Below are 24,932 nucleotides of genomic sequence, written 5' to 3' on the forward strand. Positions count from 1 at the left end.
AGAAAAATCTCATCCCGAGATTTGGAAAGCGTACCAATCAGCATAGAAAGTCGGATAGTTTTCCTTTAAATAATCTTCCCGCTCCCAGGTTGCATCCTGTTCGCTATGATTACTCCAAACTACCTTGTATAACTTAACTACTCGTGTACGAGTCACTCTTTCTTGAGTATCTAGAACTTGCATGGGCTTCTCCTCATAAGAAAGATCAGATTTCAAGTTGACTTTCCTTGTTGCTATTCTTTCCTCAGGAATACGAAGACACTTCTTTAGCTAGGACACATGGAATACCAGGAATATAGCTCCCATTTCATGTGGTAGATCGAGTTTATAGGCTACTCTTCCACTTTTCTCGATAATGCGATAAGGTCCAACATATCAAGGCTCTAGCTTCCTTTTAATTCTAAAACGCTTGACTCCTTTCATAGGGGATACCTTCAGATAAACATGATCACCTACTTCAAACTCAATAGGTTTTCTTCTCTTGTCAGCGTAGCTCTTTTGTCTAGCCTATGCGGCAGTCATATTCTTCTGTATAGTTCGGACTTGCTCTTCAGCTTCTTTTACAAAATTAATACCATAGAATCTTCTTTCTCCGGGTTCCACCCTGTTCAAAGGAGTTCTACACTTGCAGCCATAAAGAGCTTCAAAAGGAGCCATTTTGATACTCTCTTGATAACTGTTGTTATAAGAGAATTCAGCGAGAGGTAACCAGTCCTCCCAATAGCCTTTGCAAGAGATAAGACAAGCTCTAAGCATGTCTTCAAGAATTTGATTAACACGCTCAGTCTGTCCTGATGTTTGTGGATGATAGGAAGAACTGCGGATTAAATGAGTGCCAAGATTCTGATGTAAGCACTCCCAAAAGTGAGCCGTGAATTGTGGTCCTCTATCTGAAACAATGGATTTGGGTACACCATGGAGACATACCACTTGTTGAAAATAAATTTCAGCATAATTGTGCGGGTGATAGGTAGACTTGACCGGAATAAAGTGAGCGGATTTAGTTAGGCGATCTATGATAACCTAGATGGAATCACAACCCTTTTTGGCAGTGGGTAATCCAACAATAAAATCCATGCTAATTTCTTCCCACTTCCAGCCAGGAATAGAGAGTGACTGCAATAATCCGGGCCTCATGTGAATAGCCTTGACTCTGCAACAGTTATCACACTTTGCCACGTAAGCTGCAATTTCTTTCTTCATCTTGGTCCACCAATAATACAGCTTGAGATCTTGATACATTTTACTGCTACCAGGATGGATGGACAATTTAGAAGAATGGGCTTCAGCCATAATTTGATTTCTAAGTTCTTTGTCTTTGGGTACCACAAGCCTATCATTAAACCAGAGAATTCCTTTGTCATCGACCCTAAAGTGCTTGGTCTCTTTCTCTTTCATCTTTCGCTTGATGTGAAACACACCCACATCAGTCTTCTGGAGTTCGATAATTCGACTTCTAAGAGAGCAATCCACAGTGATATTGTGGAGTACTATAGGATGAAGGAGGTGTGCCAGATGAAAGTCTTCACTAACTAAGGAATTGCAATGGGCCTTTCTACTTAAGGCATCAGCAACCACATTTGCCTTACTAGGATGGTAGTGCACTTGAAGGTTGTAGTCTTTGATTAATTCTAACCATCATCGTTGACGCATGTTCAACTCAGGTTGAGTAAAGATGTACTTGAGGCTTTTATGGTTAGTATAGATGTTGCACACATTACCCAGCAAGTAATGTCTCCAAATCTTCAGGGCATGAACAACCGCGGCTAGCTCTAAGTCATGGGTAGGATAGTTGACTTCATGTTTTCGAAGCTAGCGCGAAGCATAAGCAATGACCCAGCCCTCCTGCATAAGAACACACCCCAAACCGGTGCCACATGCATCATAGTAGACATCAAAAGGCTTCTCGATGTCACGTTGTGCCAATACAGGAGCAGAGGTTAGTAAGGTCCGCAAAGTGTGGAAAGCCTCTTCACATTTCGGAGTCCACACAAACTTCTCCTCCTTTTGAAGTAGTCGAGTCATGGGCTTGGCAATTTTAGAGAAATCTAGGATAAATCGACGATAATAGCCAGCCAATCCTAGGAAACTTTGGACTTCTGTGACCGTAGTAGGTGCCTTCCACTCAAGGACTTCTTGCACCTTAGTAGGGTTAACCAAAATTCCATCTCCAGATAACACATGACCTAGAAAAGGTATCTTGTTCAACCAGAATTTGCACTTGCTAAACTTAGCATAAAGCTGGTTGTCACGTAACCGAGTTAAAACAATTCTCAGATGTTCAGCATGCTCTTCTTCATTCTGAGAATATACAAGGATATCATCAATGAACACGACGACAAACTTGTCCAATTCTGGCATGAATACATAATTCATCAGGTACATAAAGTGTGCCGGAGCATTTGTCAACCCAAAGGACATGACGAGGTATTCGAACAAGCCATAACGAGTAGAGAAAGCTGTCTTTGGTATATCTTCAGGATGAATTTTGATCTGATGGTAGCCAGACCTCAAATTGATCTTGGAGAATACCTTAGCTTTGGAGAGCTGATCAAACAGAATATTGATGTGAGGAAGAGGGTATTTGTTCTTGATAGTAACAGCATTTAGGGGGCGATAATCCACGCACATGCACAAAGATTCGTCCTTCTTCTTCACAAAGATGGCTGGACAACCCCAAGGAGAAGAACTAGGCCGAATCAAACCTTTCTTCAATAGCTCATTCAACTGACTCTTCAGCTCAGCCAACTCATTGGGCGGCATTCTATAGGGCCTTGGAGAAATAGGAGCTATACCCGGAATGAGTTCTATCTTGAATTCTACATCACGGTCCGGAGGTAATCTAGGCAAGTCATTAGGGAAGACATCTAGAAACTCACAGACAATCGGTAGATCCTCAATGGCTTTGGCTAGGGTAGCATTGGCTGTATTATGGATAGAGATATCACGAGGTAACTACACTAGAAAACCCTTCTTATCCACAGGATCCCTCAACATTACCACACGGGTTGATGTATCGATCAACACTCCATTCCCGCTCATCCACTTCATTCCTAGGATTACATCAATTCCTACCCCTGGTAGAACTACAAGATCCGTAAGGAACTCTCGATCTCCAATCTCAATCTTTACATCTTTAACTACTTGGTTAGTCAGGATATTATTTCCAGCAGCACTAATACAATAACCACCCTTGACAATTGTAATCACATTCATCTTATGCATAGACGCAAAAGTAGAACTCACAAAGGAGTGCGAAGCACCCGAATCAAAGAGCACAACTGCAGGGTGATCATTAACAAGGAACTTACCAGCGGTGACCACTTCACCAGCAGGAATTTCCTCCACAGTCGTGTAGTGAACACGCCCCTAACGGACGTTTCCTTGAGCATTCTACTTGGAAGGATAGGGACACTTATTTGCCCAATGACTAGGCTAGTTACAGTTCTAGCATGGCCTATTAGCTGGTGGGGCATTGGAGCTGCCCTGCCCAGAGGTATTCTTTGGCAAGGAAATTGTGTACCCCTTGCAGAAACCAGTTTTAGCTTGATTCTTTTTCTGAGGTGGGCGGTACCAGACATTAGCATTGGGTGGACGGTACTGGGTCTTGGATACCATTGGAGCCTTAGACTGAGAAGCTCTGGCCTCAAAGTTTCTTTTACGGGTCTTGGAAGTAGCATATATCTTGTCATTATTTTCCTGAGTCAGGGTGTCACTGATAAACTCATTGAAGGTGACACACTTGTAGTTGCCCATAGACTTCATCTGTTTAGGGGAAAGTCCCCTCTTGAAGCTAGCTATTCTCTTGGCGTCAGTATCCACGAACTCGGGAGCATACCTCGCTAGGTTGTTGAATGCCTAGTGGTATTCATTAAGACTCTTGTTGCCTTGGGTTAGCTTCATAAACTCGGTATGCTTAATGGCCATGAGACCAGGAGGGATAAAGTGTCCCCAGAAAGCTGTCTGGAACTGGTCCCAAACTATCTCGATGTTTGCAGGGAAGGTGGTCCTATGATGGGTCCACCAGATGCCTATAGGGCCTTGGAGCTGGTGTCCTACATACGAGGCCTTCATACATTTAGTCAAACAGAGCAATCCAAACCTTTGCTCTATCGTGCTCAACCATTCATCAGCTTGTAATGGTTCTTCTGCCTCTCTAAAGATAGGAGGCTTTGTGTCCATGAAGTCCTTAAAGCTGCTGTACTAGTTTAGCTCAGGTCCCTAGCGGACATGCTGATCATCATGGTTAGCCATATGGCGCATAGTCTCAGCTAGCATCCGCTGACTTTCCACGACTATCTACATTAGCTCAGCTGGTGTGGGCGGTGGAGGAGGTGGTTGTTCCTCATCTCCCATGCTACGACCGCAACGAAGGTTATAAGCCATCTGCAAAAGGTATAGCTAATGAGCACTGATGATGTGGAAACTTTTGTAGATGAATTGTATAATTATGCCAAATTGAGTCCATTGGAGAGAATACATTTATATAATCAACAGAGGCACAATCATTCATCACAATCACACAACTCATCAAGCGCATCAATTGACACATAAATGCGATGAACTTAACCAGCAGCGAGATCTATAGACCGCAAAGACAAAATTCATCAAAAGCTCACATACGTGGGGCATAACACGTTCGATAGGTTACATCGAAGCCATAGAGGTTCCAAACTTACATCCAAAATAACTTAGGGTCCAATATTACATCCCAATGATTAACTTATTACAAAGCTACTCGTTCATGCATGAGGATCAACAAAAGACTAGCTCTAGCGCATTAGCTAAGTAGTAAGCTAAACTACGCATCATCCTCGGAGTCAGTGTCGAAGATCTCTCCTCCATCTTCATCACTAGCAGGCTCTAACTCCTCATCTTCCTCCTCATTAGGTGGAATATCCTCAGTTCCATTGACCTCAATGCCATCATCACCTTCAACCATGATGACACCAGAGCCCATCTCATCCTCATCATCAGGTGGCAGGATAGGGTGAAGTTGATTGTGTAACAAGTGAACCTCCTCATGGAGATGGTCATTGTACTCTTCGGCAATTGCCACTTGCTGCTCTAGCTCCACCTATCGCGCTCTTAACACATTCTCTTCGTGCCAGGCTTCATTCTGTTGGTTCATCACGTGAATCAACTTACGTTCACAGTTGTGGTGAGCAACTATCAACCTCTGAACCTCTAGGGTCTCTTGGTCCCATTCCTATGTTACTTGCTCCAAACGGTGCTGAGCCGCATTCCTCTCAGTAGTCACCCGGGCCAGCTCTGTCCTCAGCCTTTCTGCCTCAGTAGGCTCAGGATGGGGCTCATGAGGGGCTAATCGGTGACGAGGCACCCTGCCTCCAGTGGACTTGCGAGCAGTGAGTTTCATGCGCGCCATCTATAGCAAAAAGTTGCAACGTAAGGGGAGAATCATTTAAGGGATATGAAATTTAATTAGTCGGGACAATCATATTTTAAAGGAGGGAGTAATGCAAGAAATGCCATGTATGCTTGAACATGATGCATGCACGATCCGTACGTCCTCACAAACCTAGAAAAATTTAAAGGCTAGCGAATATATGGTGGCATACATATGTTCTCTCGTATACGGTAGCTAGTTGATCTACAACGATACGTTGTTAGTGTACCTGCAGAAAATTTCATTTCAGCCCAATAATTTCCCAAAATGCATAAAAAGCAAGTAGTAAACTAAATACTTTCATACATACATCCCCCGATGCATATACTCTAGTATCACAGCTACCCATTAGAGATACCCACATTTAAGTACTCTCATAGATACATGATTGAACATGTAAGTATGCGAGCAACCACAACTACTCTCCCCTAGACCGACGGTTGGACGGTCATGCTCTCATAACTCCCACTTACCAGAGCGTAGAGGTATTTTGATCCATACATTACCACCCAAGCAAATGGCATCCATACAATAGCACGCCGTATGGATGACGAAACAAAAACAAGCATGAACCCCCAAGTTAGTACTTTAATAAGCCACCTAAGAGTCCTTATTTGGGCATAAGGGATATAACCACTGGCAATACTTAGTATTTAATTTAGGATTTTCACAATTACTTTTGTTTTAAATACACAAATGACATGTTTAGTGTCGAATCTTGCTCTGATGCCAGCTGTAACAGAACCGACCAAATCTTAAGAACATAAGTACAAAAACAATCACCGAAGCGATCAAATTCCTATACTTAAGCTCCCATAATTCTGGTAGTCTGGAAATCATGAAGGATTTCAACCAACTCTCGACATACAAACTAAGATCGTAGTGATTCAACACAACACATCATTCGTTACAACATTTCACAAGTAGTATTCGAATTACATCCATCAGAGTTCAAATAACATATTACAAACCAAGTTTGAGTGTGCGGAAGCAACATAGTTTAGTACAAAACATCATAGGTTTCAAATACATTGCCAAGTGTGAGTCATGTCCCGCAAAAGCATTATCAGGTACGAGAACTAGTAGAGACCGCGCCCAACGGTCTAGTCTTCATCCCCAGCTGGGAGAAGGCAGTACTTACAGCAACCAAAGTAGAACTGGTCATCTGCAACAGGTGGGAGATAAACCCTGAGTACGAGAAGGTACTCAGCTAGACTTACCCATCAAACCAGAAATAAAAGACACCAAGGGTCATGCAAGGCTCATGAGGTGGGCTAGCTTGATACAGTTGCATAAAAGAGCTTATGATTATAGTAACCAATTTAAACTTAGCATCAAGCTTAACATCATTTACCTGTCCACTAGATTAGCACCTGTACTAGAGCACTCACTTATTAGGAGCAAACAATATTAACCATAGCAGGTATAATAAGGATGTCATCATCATATCATCATTTCCAAACTATTATGTTATTTAGTGTATCTACTTTGGAGATAAGCCCATCAAGTTCTCACTAACCGGGAGAGATGGTGACTCGAATTGAATTACAACTCAGCTGAGGTGGTATTCCTAACTCTCACCCTGGCATACTTAGCAAGGGTAGCCATGGGTTACCTTTGGGACAACTTAGGAACCAAATTCGCGGGTTCAATCAGCGCCAGCGCTCTCAGGGATTACCCTTCTGCCAGGACGATTAGGACTTTTAAATCACCTACCCTTGGACTCACGCCTACGGCTCCCTTCCGAGGCGTACTTTATACTTATCGACTCCCGCCCTGAGTTGAGCTACTTGGCTTCGCGGTCGGTCTTCGAACATGGCCAACTAAGAGAGAGGCATGCGTTCAACATGAACATGAAAGGCTCTAAGATTCAGTCCTTAATCGACACAGACGGAGTCACTGCAAACCGGCAAGCCTCCTCCGGTCTTCATTTCAAATTAAGACTGGTTTTTTTCCATGATAGCAAATATAGCCAACCGTGCCATATGTATCTTCCTATAACTCACATGTGACAGGAAATCACCTGACTTCTACCGTATTTAAGTAGGGCTAAGCACTACATGAGCCTGAGCTACATAGGATTTCGGGTAACAATATCTAGACAAGGATTGGATAACCAATGCAGCAAGTATTTGCATCCAACACCTAAACTTAATGCAATAATATATGTAACAATAATACTGTAACTGCATTTTAGAAATTAGGAGGCTTAATATGCTCTGGGGCTTGCCTTTCACAAAGTTGCACGGACGGTGATCCGGGCACTCAACGGCGACCTCGTCTGGCACTTCTCCTGAAGGCGGCACCTCCTGAACCTCCGGTGTCGGCTGCTGCTGCTCGCTCGGTTCCTTGAATTCCAGCAGTGTTACTCCCTCCGGTACACCTATTGCATGTAGATGCATGAGATAAATATCATGGATGCATAAGGAATGACATGATGCTCATGATGAATAACTCACAGTAAGTGTTTATGAAAGCATCACTGGACACTCGTTTACCGAGTAAGAATAGTTCTATTCAAATCACTTTAAAATATGTATCTCACTTAACTTGAAGAACGAGATCTACTTACCTAACTTGCATAACCTAAGATAAAGATGCTCATCTTCAGTTAAAGGCCTAACACCTAGGAACATTACCACAAACTTAGAAATAGTAAAGGCATACATAAATTAACATTTAAAGGTTCATATGCACACAAGTAGTCCCTTAATTAAATCACAACCAGAGTTCTATAATTCCAAATGGCTTGCATAAGGACATTCTGGAAAGCTCATGAAATTCTCTACAAATCAATTGTAAACATCACAGCATGATTCTTACGTTAACCAAATCGAATTCCAGTAAATCTAGAATCTATCCAGAAATGACAGGGCTACTAACTTAATTATTTAATGATGACGAAAAAGCCTAATCTAACCAAACCAAGTTTACCCACTTGTTGCACATACCAGAGGAACACTAAAAAGTATAGTGCTAACTTCTAAATAAATTATTTAATATCCTTTTCAAATTTATTTAGTTAATTAGGTGATTAAAGCAATATATAGTAAATCTATTCATAAAAATCCACAAAAATTACAGTAGCTATCTCATGCTTCACATAGGCTATCGTAAAAATTTCAAAGCCATTGGGCAAGCAGAACTTGCTGTATCCAAAATAACAGGTGGCATGTCTATTTTAGCATAATTAGGAAATCCTATTGAAAAGTGTCAAGCAACAGATTTCTCATTTTTCCTAGCCCCATTCTAGCATAAGAACAACACTCACCAAGTTTTACCTTTACTGGATCTATAGAAAAATTATGAAAATTCACACAAGATCCACCCATGCAAACAAGATAATTTTCTATCTCCTACAAACAGTGTCCAAAATTTATGAAAATTTAACTACAAGCTATTCATAATATGAGCAGTACACCATAAAAAGTTCATGCCATTTGGAGCTACCTAGAAAAAGATATAATTACCCCTATTTCTTGCATGATTAAAAGAGATAAATAGAAACTCCCATTTTCATAACAAAACATGGCATGGATTATATTTTTAGTAGAAACTAGACATTATCATGAACTCAACAAAATTAGAACCACATCATTTGGATCTACCATCTAAGAGCTACATATTTTTGAATATGTACACAAATCTGTGAAATAATAAAACAAAACAAAATAAGAAAACCAATTCAACTACTGGTGGGCCGGCCCGAAGAAACGGCGGCCCGCGAAGCAGGCATAGGCGCGGCCTAGAAACGGCGCGGCCCAGCCAGGCTCCCGCCTCAGCCGCGGTGACTGATGCGTGGGACCCACGCAACAGAGAAACAGGCAGGGGAGGAGAAGGAGATGGCGGCATAGCTCGTCGCCGGTGGCTCCTCCGGTGAGGTTAGCGGTGCTACGACGTTCACCATGCCCATGCGCACCTAGCGGTGTCCTCATTCGCTGCTATTGTCGTGGCTACCAGGGTTGGCGATGAGCACGGCGGCGCGCGGCCATGGCATGGCCGGCTCCGATGAGACTACAGCACTACGACTCGAATGGGTGATTCTACGAGCTTCAGCAGCGCTCCTAGGACCTAGCGCGAGAAAGAGATAGGACAGGAAGGCCACGGTGGTGACTGGCCATGTGGAGCAACAACGCCGGCGAGGTTAGCCATGGTGGCGGTGGAAGGAAACTACGATTTCGCCCTTACCAAGGCACAATTGGATCGACGGTGGGGTGGAGAAGGTAGAGGGGATCACGGCGAAGCCACAGACGAGCTGGGCAACGCATTTTCGCGGTGGCGAGTGCGCACGATGATGGCGACGCTTGGTCGGGAATGGCGGACGGCTATGGACTCGGCGCTGCGCGCGGAGAAGGCGAGAGGGAAGTGAATGGGGCAGGCGGTGCGTTCGGGTAGGCACTGGCCCTCTTCTGGAGCGCGGACGCGTGACGTGGTGGCTTCGGCCGAGCATGAATGCCACGCGGTGAGCGGCTCCTACGCCGGTCGGCCATGACATTCACTGAACGTTTTCTGAAAATTGCGATTCAGTGATCACCGACGATGACTGACAGAGCAAGTTTGACGATGATTAGCTCCTAATCCGTGATGATTTAGATCATGCCATAGTTAACAAAGTTGATCATCTATATGTGAACTACAACTCTTATCATTGGAGCTCGAGCTGGTTTGTCTTTGTTAGGGAGATACAAGGTGAAAAAGTTGGGTACACGAAACTGCAAAACACTTAAGGACTTAGAAAATTTCTAAGTATGAAATCAGCATGAAATTCTGAATTGTGGGCCATGTTTGAGCATATTCTAGCCATTTTCATGAGATGATAATAAAACAACTTTTGTTCCTTGATAAATTAGCTACAACTTTGGTAAAGAGTGCACAGCCATGCAAAGTCTCTAAGTTGGACTTTTGAATCAGTCAAACAGTGCCACTCTAGGGGTCAATTCAAGTCAAACCTCTCCCAAGGGGCAATTTTGTCATTTTGATCTACATGAACAATGTCCAAACAATTACCCTGAGTGTAGTTAAGGTGTATTAGACCATGATCAACCTCTTTACACAATTGCAAATGCCAATTTCTAATGATCACATGTGATGAAGCACAAAACAAGCAATTCACCCAAATGTTGCAATTCAATGTTTCACATGTTTCATGACTTTGTTGTTATTTTATACTTGTCACATTACTACCATGTTGCCATGTTTCAAGGTATGAGAAATTCATGTTGCATTCACATGTTGCACTACCACCATTCATAAGCAGTAAAGTAGGAAACGAATAGAATATGCGAATGTTGCATATGTATGTTTCAATGATAATGGCATGATGACATAGATGATGCATATGTTTATGAGATGAAATGCAATTAGTGGAAGCCAAACACCTAGGGTGTGACAATACCGATGTAGCACTTCACCGAAAATCATTCTAGAATATCGAACTTAAGGAAACATGTGTGAGAATAACTAAGTCTAACTTAACCTGGAGTAGCAACAAGACTTAAGATAACATGAGTATAAAGGAGATCACTAAGGTCTTCTAGTTCTAACTTCGGTAAGCTATGTCTTCTATTGTTCAATTCTGGAGATATTACTAGGCAAAACATAGGCAAAGTATGTTTCCTATAGTAATAAAGTCCTGCTCGACCTACAAATGGGAGGTGGACTACAAAGGATTCAACGAGGCTATAAGAGTCACCCTTACGAGCTACCATTGATCCGAAACATAGGGTACATCCATAAGTAACTGAGTCTAAGCACCATGCTTACACTATGAATACTACTTTAACCTAGAAGCGATAAGGATTAAAGTACTCAAAAGAGTCACAAACCTGAAGAACAATATAAACAAGATGCTTACTTGAATTAGAAGTTGATTACCAGAGAAATCTCAAAAGCAAGCTCAAGAAGAACTTGATTCTGCTAGGGTACAAGCCGTAGAGAGAGCACCAATGCCTGAACTCCTCCTAACTCTTCCCTCGCACTCTATCTCTCTGTTTCTAATACAAGACTAGATCCTAACTTGGAGGACTAATCTTCTCTTGATTGCTAGCTCTAATCCCAATGGAGAGGATATGAATTGTAGCTCTAGTTTCTGAGTTTCAGGATCTACCTAGAGGAGGGGGTACAGGCAAGTATATATAGGGGGGTACATCAATTATGGACCCTCGGATTAAACTGACTTAAAAGAACGGCGTAGATGCAATCCTTAAGGCAGTGGAGAACCAACATAGCAAGGAGGGGCCCACAGGCCGGCCGGCCTATAGGTGGGGCTGACCAGTCCCACATGTCAGTGGCTAGGGGTCTACTTTGGTGATTTGCCTTTTGAAGTTTTCTAGAGTCTTCCCACGTAGGTACTGTCATGGATAAACATGATTTCCATTGACGAATAGGTCCTCCTTGATGGTTTTCTGATTAAATCCTGCTGCAAACACAGATTTACCAAAACTCATAGAAATTATCAGTTTAAACCCCTAAGTCTATGTTGATGATCCTATTTTAGTCATTTATGCAAGGTATATTGATGGTTTATAATTGACATTAACTACTATCAACAACTCCCCCACACTTAGGCTTTTACTCATCCTCTATAAAAGGATGGATTACTCTAGACATAACCTTAGGACAATACATCAACATAAAACTATTCCTAGTCACGCATGCACTGCAGGATTCAATGTGTCTACCATGAAACTTTGGGCGGTTGAAGAACGGAACAGTTTGAAATAGATCACCATCTTCCTTCACTCAAGTCAATTAGAGAAACATTTTAAGATTTGTGAAAACAAAACATAGCTTACCTTCTCCTTTTGTGGCACTCTCAAATCACTCATTATATGTAGTATTTTTAGGTCCTTACCAAGGCATTGATGTTTTTGCCTTCTGTTTACCTACTTCTAAAAAGCTTACGTGGAGCTCAGGTAGGGATAAATATGGAAACATACTTGCATTGCATATATTGTAAAGTCAAAACTAGGATCCAAGGAGAAAAATATCATATTCTTAGATCAAGATGTGCATATGCGTGGAGATATATATATGATGGCTAACCTAATTCTACTATGCTCCTTGAAACATATCTCTCTTGTTTGAAACTTGAAACACTTTTGCAAGAAAACATGGGCTATCTTATTGATCTGTCTTTCTTTTTTTAGGCGAGCATCTGAGTACCCATTGTTTTCAATATCTCAGACACTTATCCATTTTTTCAATACTTCTCTTTTTCTTTTATGAATAACTTTTGCATAGCCCTATGCCTCTTCTTCTGCAATTGAAATTTTCAAGAGAGGTGTTTACAAGAACTTGGATCATTTATCCTAACAAACATATTTTTGTGTCTATTCCCCGTGTAGGAGTAGAACATTTTTAGGCAGATGGAAAGCTTGTTTTTGCATACTCCTAGTGTAGGAACAACAGATATATGTGGAGTGTACGTGATCTTGATCTTGCGAGCATGATAAATTTCTCAACAAGGGTCACAAGGTTTGACCAAACTCAATACAATAGCAAGTAGCATATATAGAAGGTTTCCTTGTCTATCATATTTGGCTTTGGTAGGACATTGCTTTACCACAAAGGAGAGATGCAGCTATTCTTTTAACTTTTGAATAAAATTCTCCAATAACAAGATATCAAGAATCAAGTTCTCATTATTCTACTATATCTCATTCCACAACAACTTAAGTAACAATGGGTCCCTAATAATTAGTTCCCATAGTAGCAAGACTTCTAGGAAAAGTATTATGTGAGTCTATCCTTTAGGTCATGACTGAAATAATCTTTCCTTCATGTTTTAAAGTTGTACATCAAAGGATTTTCAATTCGGTTTGAAATAGAAAGCGAGATAGGTGAAAATGAATCATATGGGATACAAACCTGATCATGGATGAAGCGTGAGGCGAGGCGGAGCTGAGCTAGGCCAGGCAGCCCATAGGGATGGTCGGCGCGGCCCACTCTTGTGCCCATTCGGGTCTAACTTAGGCAAGCATGGTTCTTGTTCCGTTGCTTTCTGAATTTCATGATTTTCGTGATTGGATCTTGTTTCGTTGTCGTAGTGTGCTTCCTCTACACTTGTTTCCTATCTACCTTAATGCACAACATGTGGAGACAAGCATATATACAAAAGAATAGAGAGTAGATAATGGCAATAAGATTTCCTTGGTATCATAAGGCACTTTATTACATCCTGTAACGCCCCGGGTGTTAGTCATGAGTTAAGCAGTGAAATTGGACTTAAGTAGGATATGTCAAGCAATGATTATGATCTCTAGTTCATAATCTGGAAGTAATGATGAAGGTTTTGAGGTCAAACCTATGAAAATGAGCCCCAACTTAGACTCAGACAATACACTTTGCTTACATGTTGACCCCTTTTAGAGGTATGCTTGAGTAATGTGGAAGGTGCCCCTTTTCATGTGCCTCACATCTATTTCCATCTACATTGACTATTGGAAAAGTTTCATGAAGTTTGGAATCAAGAAGTCACATGAAATGATGAGTTATAATCTTTCTTGAATTGCTTCATCAGGTGAATGGGAACATGGGATGTCGACAAAACCTTGCAACCTTGCTCAAACAACTCTAATTCAACTCATGAACAAAAGTTATGAAGGGTTCGTTTTGAGCAAATGTCAAGAAAATGCTTCTAAGTGTGGGAATGGCTAAAATTGTCTTTCTCATGATATGGTTTTGACCTATGTTGACCAACTGCTTGGAGTGCTTCCATGGAGTTGGACCTTAAATAAAAGTTGAAGTTTGAATGGAGTACAACAAACTTTATTTTTGGACCAAGCCCTGATTCAACACCTAAGTGGCTCAAACAGTGGCCTCAAGTTTGGATACAGTGTTGTTTCGGTCTCTCCAGGATTTTTCTGTCCCTGACCGATAACAGCGAGTTGACATGTTTGTAAATTTTCATCTTCCAAATTCATATGGTAACTTGACTAGATTCCTTAATATGAGTTGAAGTACACTTTGTTCTAGAAACAATGAAGCAAGCCTCATCAAGTTTGGAGTTCATTTGGATCTTCAAAGTTAGTTTCAAAATCAGCAAAGACTAACTGTTTCTAGGAGTTAACTGAATCTCGGTTTTAGTTTTGGGTACTCATCTTTGGAGCTTTGTATCTTGCAAACCAAGCTGACCCAGTCCATGATCCTTTAACCAAAGTTGGAGAGCAAGATGTGTACAACAAACTTTGTTTAAGAGTCATGAGCTAGTTTGGTCCCTAACTTAGTCAAACTGAGGACTAAAAACAGAACCTTGTGCTGTTTTGGATCACGAAATTTTGGGTAAGTCTAGAATTTCAGTGGCAATGATGATTGGCATCTCGTGTTCTCAGATTTTTGTTAAGCAACTCAAGTTGAGACAAATATAAAAGTTGGAGTTTACATCTTGAAGAAGGACATACAAAAGGTTGGGATCGGTTTGACCATGTTTGGACCAAGTAATTGGAGCACAAGCAGAGCGAAGCTTAACCCTTGATTAGTCGCTGACACTATCAACTTTAGGCTTAATTAGCCGCTAATGGAGAGCTCTAATGGCTAGGCTTCCTTAATAAGTTTTGTAGATCATCAGGTGGGCTTCAACTTTGCTTTTGGCCCAAGGTCCAAAACGGCCCATAGCTAGCCCAAAATTAGCTCCCACCTTGCCCTGACCGTCACTCGCCACCTGTCCGAGGAAATGCCGATGCGTCCTCCATGCATCGGCCGTGCCCCCACCATTACCGAGCGCTACTACCATGTGCGCCTACCTCCCTACCATGCCTCTATGCCCTCCAAAAGTGGACACCTAAGCTCCCCCTCTCCCTCACTCGCTCGCCCTCACCTCTGCCCGCTCCCTTCCTCGCTCTGCGCCAAAGCGTGGATGCGCCCACCATTGCCTGCAAGCCAAGCTCCATGCCCACCGCTTGTCAAGCCTCCTCATCCTCAGCCAAGTGCGGCTCCATCCCCCTTGCCATCCTCCATCCACGCTACCCCTCCACCATCCGTCGTCGGGGAGCCACCGCCGTCGGAGCTCTGCCGCTGGTGCCATGCGGCCAGGCCATCCTGGTGAAAGCTATAGTTTGGTTTTGGTGAATTGATGAAACCCTAAGTGCTAACCTAGTTTATCAAAGTGATTATGAGTTAGCTAGAACTACTCCAAGTGATGAAGCAATGGTGAAAATCATGATGATGGTGATGGCATGGTGATGATCAAATGCTTGGACTTGGAAAAGAAGAAAGAGAAAAACAAAAAGCTCAAGGCAAAGGTGGAACTTGATAGGAGATTTTTTGTTTTGGTGATCGAGACACTTAGTGAGTGTGATCATATTTAGGATCGATAGTCGTACTATTAAGAGGGGTGAAACTCATATCGAAATACAGTTATCAAAGTACCACTAGATGCTCTAACTCATTGCATATGCATTTAAGATCTGGTGGAGTGCTAACACCATTGAAAACATTTGTGAAAATATGCTAACACATGTGCACAAGGTGATACACTTGGTGATTGACACATTTGAGCAAGTGTAAAGAAGATAGAGTTGAAAAGGAGTTAGTCACGTTGGTCACAGAGTGACCGGACATGTCTGAAATTGGGACCGGTCGCGTTCGGTATTTTATCCAGTCTTGGGGTAGTCAGACAAAAGTGACTGGACATGTCCAGAATCAGGACCAGATGCATCTGATATTTGGACCCGAGGGGAGCGACTAAGTGAAAGTGACTGGACTCTGGCTCAGTGGAGTGACCGGATGCTGACGAGTTACTTTTTAGTGTCAGGTCAAAGTGATATAGCTAGATGCAAGATTGCAGAGAGCGACTAGATGTGTCTGGTCGCCACACCAGACGAGCCCAGTGTGAACCAACAAGTCTCCGGTTTTCAGCGCAATAATTCATCGGATGTTGGGAGCGTCTGGTCTGGTGTGATTGGACGCGTCCGATCATCTTAGAGTGGCTCTGGGAGCTCTCTAGACTCGACCTGACGCTGCGTCTCCTGGGTCTAGTCGTTTTCTAATAGCGTGTTCGATCATGTAGTATTACTATGCGTAGAGATAGCCATTGGGTGCCAATGACTAAACAATTTGAAAGGGACACATGGTGATCAGGCTGCAACTGAACACGTCCGGTGCACATGACCTACACGTTCGGTCGTCCCATAGTCAGCCCAATAATTGAGCCAACGGCTCTATTGCTTGGGGGTGTCTATAAATATCATTTGGCCGGCTCTAGATTACTCCCTTGGTCATTTGCAATGACATAGCAACCTTGTGAGCTTAGCCAAAGCCCTCCCACTCATCTCCATATTTGATTCATCATCTTTGTGAGATTGGAAGAGAATCCAAGTGCATTGCTTGAGTGTTTGCATCTAGAGGCACTTGGTATTTGTGTTTTGCTATGGATTTGGCTTGTTACTCTTGGTGGTTGCTGCCACCTAGATGACTTAGAGAAGCAAGGATTGTCGAGCGAAGGTTGGAGATTGTCTCTGGCTTTGATCGTGGTGATTGTGAGGGGTTCTTGACCTTTTCCCGGTGGAGAGCCAAAAGGTACTCTAGTAAATTGCTCGTGGCTTGTGTGATCCTCATCTTGGGTTGGTTATGCGGTACCCTATTGAGGGTTTGACATGTGAACCTCCAAGTGAGTGAATCGCCACAATGGGGACTAGCTTGCCGGCAAGCAAGTGAACCTCGAAGGAAAAATCATTATGTCTTGATTGTCTCCTTGGTATTCATTGGTATTCACTCATTGGTCACTTGCCACGGTGGTATACCTCTTTACCACTCTTTTCTATTTCATTATACATTCACTTGGATAGAGCTAGTGGTAGTTAAGACTATATAGTGTATCATTTAATTGTATTACTCTCAATATGTTGATCACCTAGGTGTATATTAGTGACATAGCTTTGTTGTGATATACTAGAGATCATAGAAAATAGAACTAGGTAGGTGGCTTACAACCCCATGTATAGTGCTAGCACACAATTCGCTTCGCCATCTTATTGACTATTTATTTGTCTTAGTGTTATTGTAGAATTTTTTAATAGGCTATTCACCCTCTCTAGCCATTAGGACCTTTCACCTGGCTCGCCTCGGGCCGAGCCAGGTAGCCCCACGGGTGCGCTCTGGCCCCTGGGTGCTCCCCACCGCTGCTGGCTCCTACTGGCCAAGGCTGGCCAACCCCGAAGCCACCCCTGCCGTGCGCTGCTCTGCTCTGCTCTATTCGATGAGGAAGACGAAGAGGGACCTCATGCAGCAATATGAAGAAAGGGAAGGACTTAAGTGCAAAGCTGTGACTTAGTTGAATAGTGCTTGGAAGGATCTATTTGTTGGAATTTATTTTTGTGGAAGTTTAGGGGCCTCGGTGTAAGTTTGTTTTTTCTTTGATGACTGTAACTTTAGAAAATCATAATAAATCATAGAAAAATTGTAAAATAGCAAATGAAGACTTTTTGGAATCCTTGTGAGTAGATCTACACAGTAGAGTCATCTTATGATATGTGTTAGTAAAAGGTTTTTGCTGTTTTTATTTATCTAGGTTAATTAGGTTTTCTAGGGATAAATTCATATCTAAAGTTGTGGTTCTCCAAATGAGGTGAAATTTTTATGGTAGGATACTTATGCTATGTGTGTGTTGTGGTAAAAATGTCATGGTCATTGGATGCAGTATGATTGATTTATTGATTTAACTTATTTATTGCTTGATAAATGGTTTTAAATAAGTTATCATTTTTTTGAAGATGCAAAAATGGAAAAGGTGGTTCCATTACCTTGGTATGATGTTGTTGTGTCATGTTGATATATAATATGGCCATGTGTTTCTAAAAAATAGTGTGTTTTAGATTTATCTTGCTCTCTCACATGTTTTCTTGCATTAACAATTTGTTTTTTTTTGTAATAAGTAATCTATAAAACCTGAGCATGTGAAATTTGTGCAGTGGCCATGTTTTAATAACATATAACACTCATAAAAGTCTCAGCCCCAAAATAGTTGTTCTCATATAGTACTAAAAATAATACATATATTGCATTATTAAAGTAGAGAATGAATGATGTGAACATATACATGTATTTATTGTCATGTGATGCTTCTAGTAGCTATTCCTACATGCTATGATTGTTTGAATATGATTCCAAGATGTTTGGAGTAGCATATATGTCAAGAATATGTTGGCTTGTAGCAACTAAATGATAGATGAATTTAGCATGCCTCTGTTGTTTGGGCTGCATGTACAGTTTTGGTTAAGTAATTAATTTTGTGGTGATAATGATGTTTTCTGTGAATGTGTTGAATACCAAAGTTGTAGATAAATTCCTTATATTTCTTGTACTAAAATTTCATGATTTTAGGCCTGCTGGTTTAGGAGCTATAGATTTTATAAGTTTGCTGTCAGCTTTTGCATGTGCTCTCAACAGATCTAAATGATTGTATTATTTGGCTTATTTAAACATAGAATCATGTATTGGTGATAATAGTAGGGTTGTATTTCTTTTCCTAATCTTTCTAAAAATGTCTAATATCACTATTTTTGGTGGTCTGGAACTCTAGTTATTGATGTTCAAAGCAGAATGTCAGATTCTGTTCAAATCTACATAGAGATGTCTTCATTGGGTTGTTTAACCTTGTTAGCTGTAGAATCATCTTAAGATGATAATAAGAATGTTATATATAACTTAATAAGATTTCTATAAAGTTAAGGATCATGCTTGTTGGATGAATATAACTTGAGATATGCATTTCTGAAGTTACTATTAGTTTTCTATCCTTAGTTGTATAAGCTCTGCTTCATGATGTATTTTGACCTTATTATTTGTTGAATCAACTTTTGGTGTTAATAACAAAGTTTTATATAATTTCATTAGCATTCTAGAAAGTCTAGGATCACCCTTGTTGGAGGCTTGTAACTCAAGTTATGGTTAAATTGAATGGCTGTTATGTTGCTGTCCAGATTTTGTGCAAATACTTGAAGTTGATTGCTTATGCTTGATCTTGATTGTGTGATGGCTAGGATTAGCTGGTGCTAGATGATTGCTTAAAGTGGCTTAACTTGAGTGCCTCATTGGTGAATGCTTAGTGTTATTTTTTTCTACCTTACCATGATGGGTTTGTGCAATAATTAGTTAAATGCCTTGCTTTCTAAGTCATTATGTCTTGAGGTGTAACCTTATGCTTATCTTGAATGCTTTTATATGATACATCTCATATTGCCATTCTTCACATTCATGCACTTGTATTGTCGCATCTCATCTAGGTACGCTAGATGCACCACGTGAAGGACGTGATGTTGGAGCCAAACCCGAAGATGGAGTTTGGTGAATCCATCCAGAAGACGAAAGGACTAAGCAAGTGTCAAAATGGGAGATGCTCACCAAGTGAGTGTCGTCTAACAAACACTAACCTAGTGTTGGATCCTAGGCAAGCCCAAGAGCATTCTAAGCCTCCTATGTTTATACAAATATCACTTGCATTATGTTTGATGCATTAGGTTATAAGAATTGATTGGAAACACTTGATTCATGGCACCACCTTGTCTAGATATATATACCTTTAACCCTGTGTAGGTCTAGGATCGAATGTATGCTTAGCCATGCTTAGACCAGTAGAAGTTAGGTGATTTCCTATCACCAACAAGATATAGGTGGATATCGAAGCACGGTTGGCTATATTTGCTATCGTGGAACAGAACCATGGGGTAATGTAACTAGAGGCTGGATGGAGTCTATGTGTGGGTTGACTCCTGTGATTCCGTCTGTGTTGCTTAAGGACCATACTGCTGTTGGTGACTCTATCGAGATTGAATGCATGCCTCTCACTTAGCTGGCTGGATAACTCGTTCCGATCATGAAGCCAAGTAGCTCAACTCAGGCTAGGCCCCGTTCTATAAAAGTGCGCACTCTGAATGGTAGTAAGGATGTGCGGTGAGCCAGACATGAGCCTAAGGGTAGGCCGCGCCTGAACATCCTAACAACTAGTTGTCCTTGATTGTGCGGCGCTGGGCGAACCCACAAAATGTGGACCTAAGTTGTACCAAAGGTCACCTAAGACTACCTTGGCGTAGGTATGTCTGGGATTGTGTTAGGAATAAATTCCCAACTGGTTGAAATCAATTCGAATCGCCGTCTCTCCTGGTAGTGAGAAACTCTGACTCACACTAACATCGTAGTAACTATGCTATGGAATATGATGGTTCGAATGAACATGGAATTATTATACCAGCTATGGTTACTACTGTATGATACTAAATGATATACCACATGTTTGGCACAGGTTAGTTGCTAATCTAGAGATGAATAGTTGTAATTAACTTGATGACCAAATTATAATCATATACTTGAATTAGTAAGCTTTTTATGCAAAATGTTGTCAAGCTAGGTCCATTTATACAGCCTTGCATAAACCTTGGAGTCATTTTATTTTTGGTTTATGATGGGTAAGTCTAGTTGAGTATATTCGAGTACTTAGGGTTTATCCCACCATGTTGCAGGTGAAATTCTCAGCCTGAGGAAGATGGTGGCTAACCGCCGGTGGGCTCGGTGACTCTATATTTATTTCTCATCTATATGCTTTTGTCGAAGGATGTCACTTATGCTAGCAATGTATTTAGAACTTATATTAATGTAATCATTTGAAAGCTATGTTGTTTTTCCTTAACCGGTTTTGAAACCTAAACTTGTACTATTATTTGTGAACCCATTTGTAATATTATTTCTGCTGCAACTCTATGTATGTGATGTGTATTTGCTTAATCGTGCGATCTTGGTTGTGATTTGGATTTACCGAGGTCCTTCGTGACACTCGGTGGACTACCGAGTTTATATAAGTGAAAGTACGTGCTTGTCAACATGTTTAGCAGGGACAACCGTACTTGATCTTGTATAAATTGGGTGCTTCTGTCATAGCTAGCATCAAAGCAAGATTAAGCATAATACTATCATGTACATAGTTTTAAAAGCCAGGTTTTGGTTTTAAAAAGCCTATTTGGATTAAAACTTTAGTTATAGGCAAATTTGTCAAAACTTATTTGCAAAACTATGCTAGCGACAACCTCTAGTTAAGCCCAATTAAGGACCTTTAGGTGGCAATAAGTAAACTAACACTAACTATGGGGTTTACTTTCTTGCAATTTTTATTTCGTCGTCCATACGGTGTGCTATTGTATGGATGCCATTCATTTGAATGGTAATGTATGGATCAATATACCTCTACACCTAGGTAAGATGGTGAGTGACATGACCGCAAGATGTGAGCGTGCGGTCAAAGGGGAGAGGTAGTTTTGATACTTAAGTATATATATCTCATATATATACGGAAGTATTTAATTCTAGGTTAGCTTTGGTACGTCTATAGATGCATATTCTATAGGTATGTATAGATGTATTTACTTTCAGGTAGTTTGATACGGAAGTATATATATATGGGTATATATATGGAAGTATTTAGCTTGCAACCTAGAGCTCAAACTTTCATTTCTGCATATATAATTGTGGGGTTGGACTAAAATAAAATCCTTCTACAGGTACGCTAACCACGAATGCATAGATTGAATGTAGCTGACGACTAGCTATATATCGAGAGAGTACGTGTTATGCCACCGACATAGAACATGATTGCTGCCTTAGGCTGGCAATTTTGTGAGGACGAATAGGATGAGCATGCATCATGATTGTTGCTTGTGCATAAACATGCTCCTCTCACCCTTGTTCTATTAATTTATAACTTGTTGTAACCAAATGGTCATGTTGTGCATGACTGAAAACTAATTTGCTAAATGTAAGTAAAACTTGTTTTGAAGAGTTATCCACCTACTTAGTAAAAAGGAAATAAAAGATAACAGTACCTTACCACCATGTTTTGCATGATATGTGTAGTGGTGTTGCTGTAGGTGTCTGCTTGTTATGTGTGAGCTTTGTGCTTAGTAATAGTCGCTTAAGCTAATTGGATTGAGTGTTTCGAAATGCTTGCTTAAGACCATGATGTATGTGTGGATGCTTGTTATCTAGGTAGTGTCATAGCTGTCACCCCTTTTGTCCTCGGTAAGCATACGAGTGTTGAAGAGCGCTATTCTAGAACATCGTCCATGTTTTCATAATCTCATGGTTGTTGTCTCCAATTAAGTTCTCTCTTAGGAGCCTGAGCCTGTACACATGGCTGCTAGCCCTTGAACGTTGCACTACGAAGACCTATATCCATGCCTTTGCTTAACCTTAAGCCCAAGCTTAGTTCCCTTGAATGCTTGCATGTGTCGTGGTTGTCTCACTCCTGTGTGGGAGGACCCTACTCAAAAATCCTTATCAGACCTCATTGCTCCTTCTCCTATAGATGATCTAGTGCAATGCTAATCACTATCTACCCTGACTTTGGAACATTTTCCTCATAGATCATGTCATTGCTTTATCAACTGAATCCCTAGTCAATGTATTGGCTCTGTCCCTCGAATCTTGTTTGTTTTGTCTCCAACTCTTTTAAGTCTCTGGATGTTTATCAGTCTTTATCTCATGTTGCTGCTCGGCAAGACCAAATCTCATGTTAATCTTTACCTGGTAATCACCTTGGTGGACACAAGGCATATATGGAAATTAAGCAAGAGTCCCCTGCTTAGTTGTCTTCGGCAAATAAGTTATGTTCTCTTGCGCTGTGTTTTAATCTTCGAATTGCCTCCTTGTTGACTCCTGACCTTGTGACTACCTTTGCTTGCTATCCCTCCTTTACATAGTGCTTGTTCATATGACCCAATCTATGCAACTTGAAATTTCACTTTGGGTGTGTGACTAGTAATGGTGTTATGGGTAGCAACTACGGTGCTACGACAAAACCGAGAGCCTCCTGTGGGCGCGCACACAAGGTTGTGCTGCTCGACACGCGCTGGTATTGAGGTTCCTAGTCATGATCCATTATATAATTGCACCAATGTGTTATTTTCACGTGAGCACTTCCTTGGTTATCTCTCCTTATCTTGTTAGAAGATCTGTATGTCGAACAAGATGCAATAGGACTTCCTTCTGAAGTCATCCAAAGGATAACCTTTGAAGAACAAGTCATTAACATAAACATTAATAGACTCTAAGAGGTGGTAGACAAGTGACTCTACTTGACTATCCCTGTAATGACATTGGTCATCTAGTGAGCAACTTATGTCATCCCCTTGGATCAGAAGGCTACACAATATTTAAAGTTGGACAAGTTATCAGTCTGATGATAAATGGACCAAGAAATTATGTCCTATAATAGGTCACGTGGTGCTTATGAGCTTTTTATCTAAAGGGGACCATGATGCCTAAGTGGGGGGTGAATTAGGCAACTTAAAATTCTAACTCTAAACTATGGCCTCTTTCTCTAACCTTAGCAAAACCTTTGCAAAAGATAAACTATCTAAATATGCAACTACGGTTTTGCTAGTGTGTTGCTATCTCTACCGCAAAAGGAGTAATATAATCAATGTAAACGCGGAAGCTAAAGAGCAAGGTAGAGATATGCAAACTTCCATTGACAACTCTGGTATTTTTACCAAGGTATCGAGAAGCATGCAAGCTTCCCCGTAGTCCTCGTTGGAGCCCCTCGCAAGGAATCCCTAGCAAGGGCCAAGCTCTCGGTCGGGTAACTCTGTGGATAGCCTTGGGCCTTCCCCACATGCAAGTGGGTCTCTGATGTGCCTTTCAGCAAGGCTCTCTTAGATGCTCCCTGCCGTCTTCACTATCAAGCTTTCAGCTGAAACGCCACGGGCCTTGTTCCCTCCGGTACACAGTGGCGGCCACACCACAAACGCGGTTGGTGTGATCTCGCAAGACTATAAGCCCCTCCGATGTACAACAATAGTGCGTGCAAGCACCAAGTGGTAAGAGGTATGCAAACCTCACTAAACACTAGGCCTAAACCTAGAGCAAGCGCATAAGCGGTGGTCTAATCAACCTAAGCACTTCGCAAAGCATTTACGCTAATCACCTAATGAATCACTAAGCACTATACAAGTGGAGATCACTAAAATGGTGTATCAACACCCTTGATATGTTTCCTCAGCTTCACTATACTCAAATGGTTGGTTGGGGGTCTATTTATAAGCCCCACTGAGAAAGTAGCCGTTGGGGATGAAATCTTGCTTTTCTGCTACTGACCAGACTCTGACCAGTGTCCGGTCATGAAAACTGCTCTCTGGAGCCTTACTGATGTTAACCGGACTCTGGCACACAGCGTTTGGTCCAGCGTCCGGTCGCTGCTGCTGACGCTTGCTGTTGTCGAGCCTCTTGATCGGAGCGTCCGGTCACTTTCCACCAGCGTTTGGTCCAGTGTCTGGTCACCTCTGTGAGCTTGTTTCTTCATGATCTTGCATCTGGCTTGGTTCCTATCTTCGTGCTTGGACTTTGCTTGACATCTTGGGTCTTCTCTTGTGCTTCTAAGGACTTGCTTATGGTGTAGATCATTGGATCATCACGTCGCCTTCGTCCAAGTCATGTCTTGCACCCTATTAAACTACAAAACAATCACTTGCAAATTCATTAGTCCAATTTGGTTGTGTTGGTCATCAAACACCAAAATCCAAAAGTAAATGGGCCTAGGGTC

This window comes from Miscanthus floridulus, chromosome 7 (genome assembly GCF_019320115.1).
Source record: "Miscanthus floridulus cultivar M001 chromosome 7, ASM1932011v1, whole genome shotgun sequence".
Taxonomy (NCBI): domain Eukaryota; kingdom Viridiplantae; phylum Streptophyta; class Magnoliopsida; order Poales; family Poaceae; genus Miscanthus; species Miscanthus floridulus.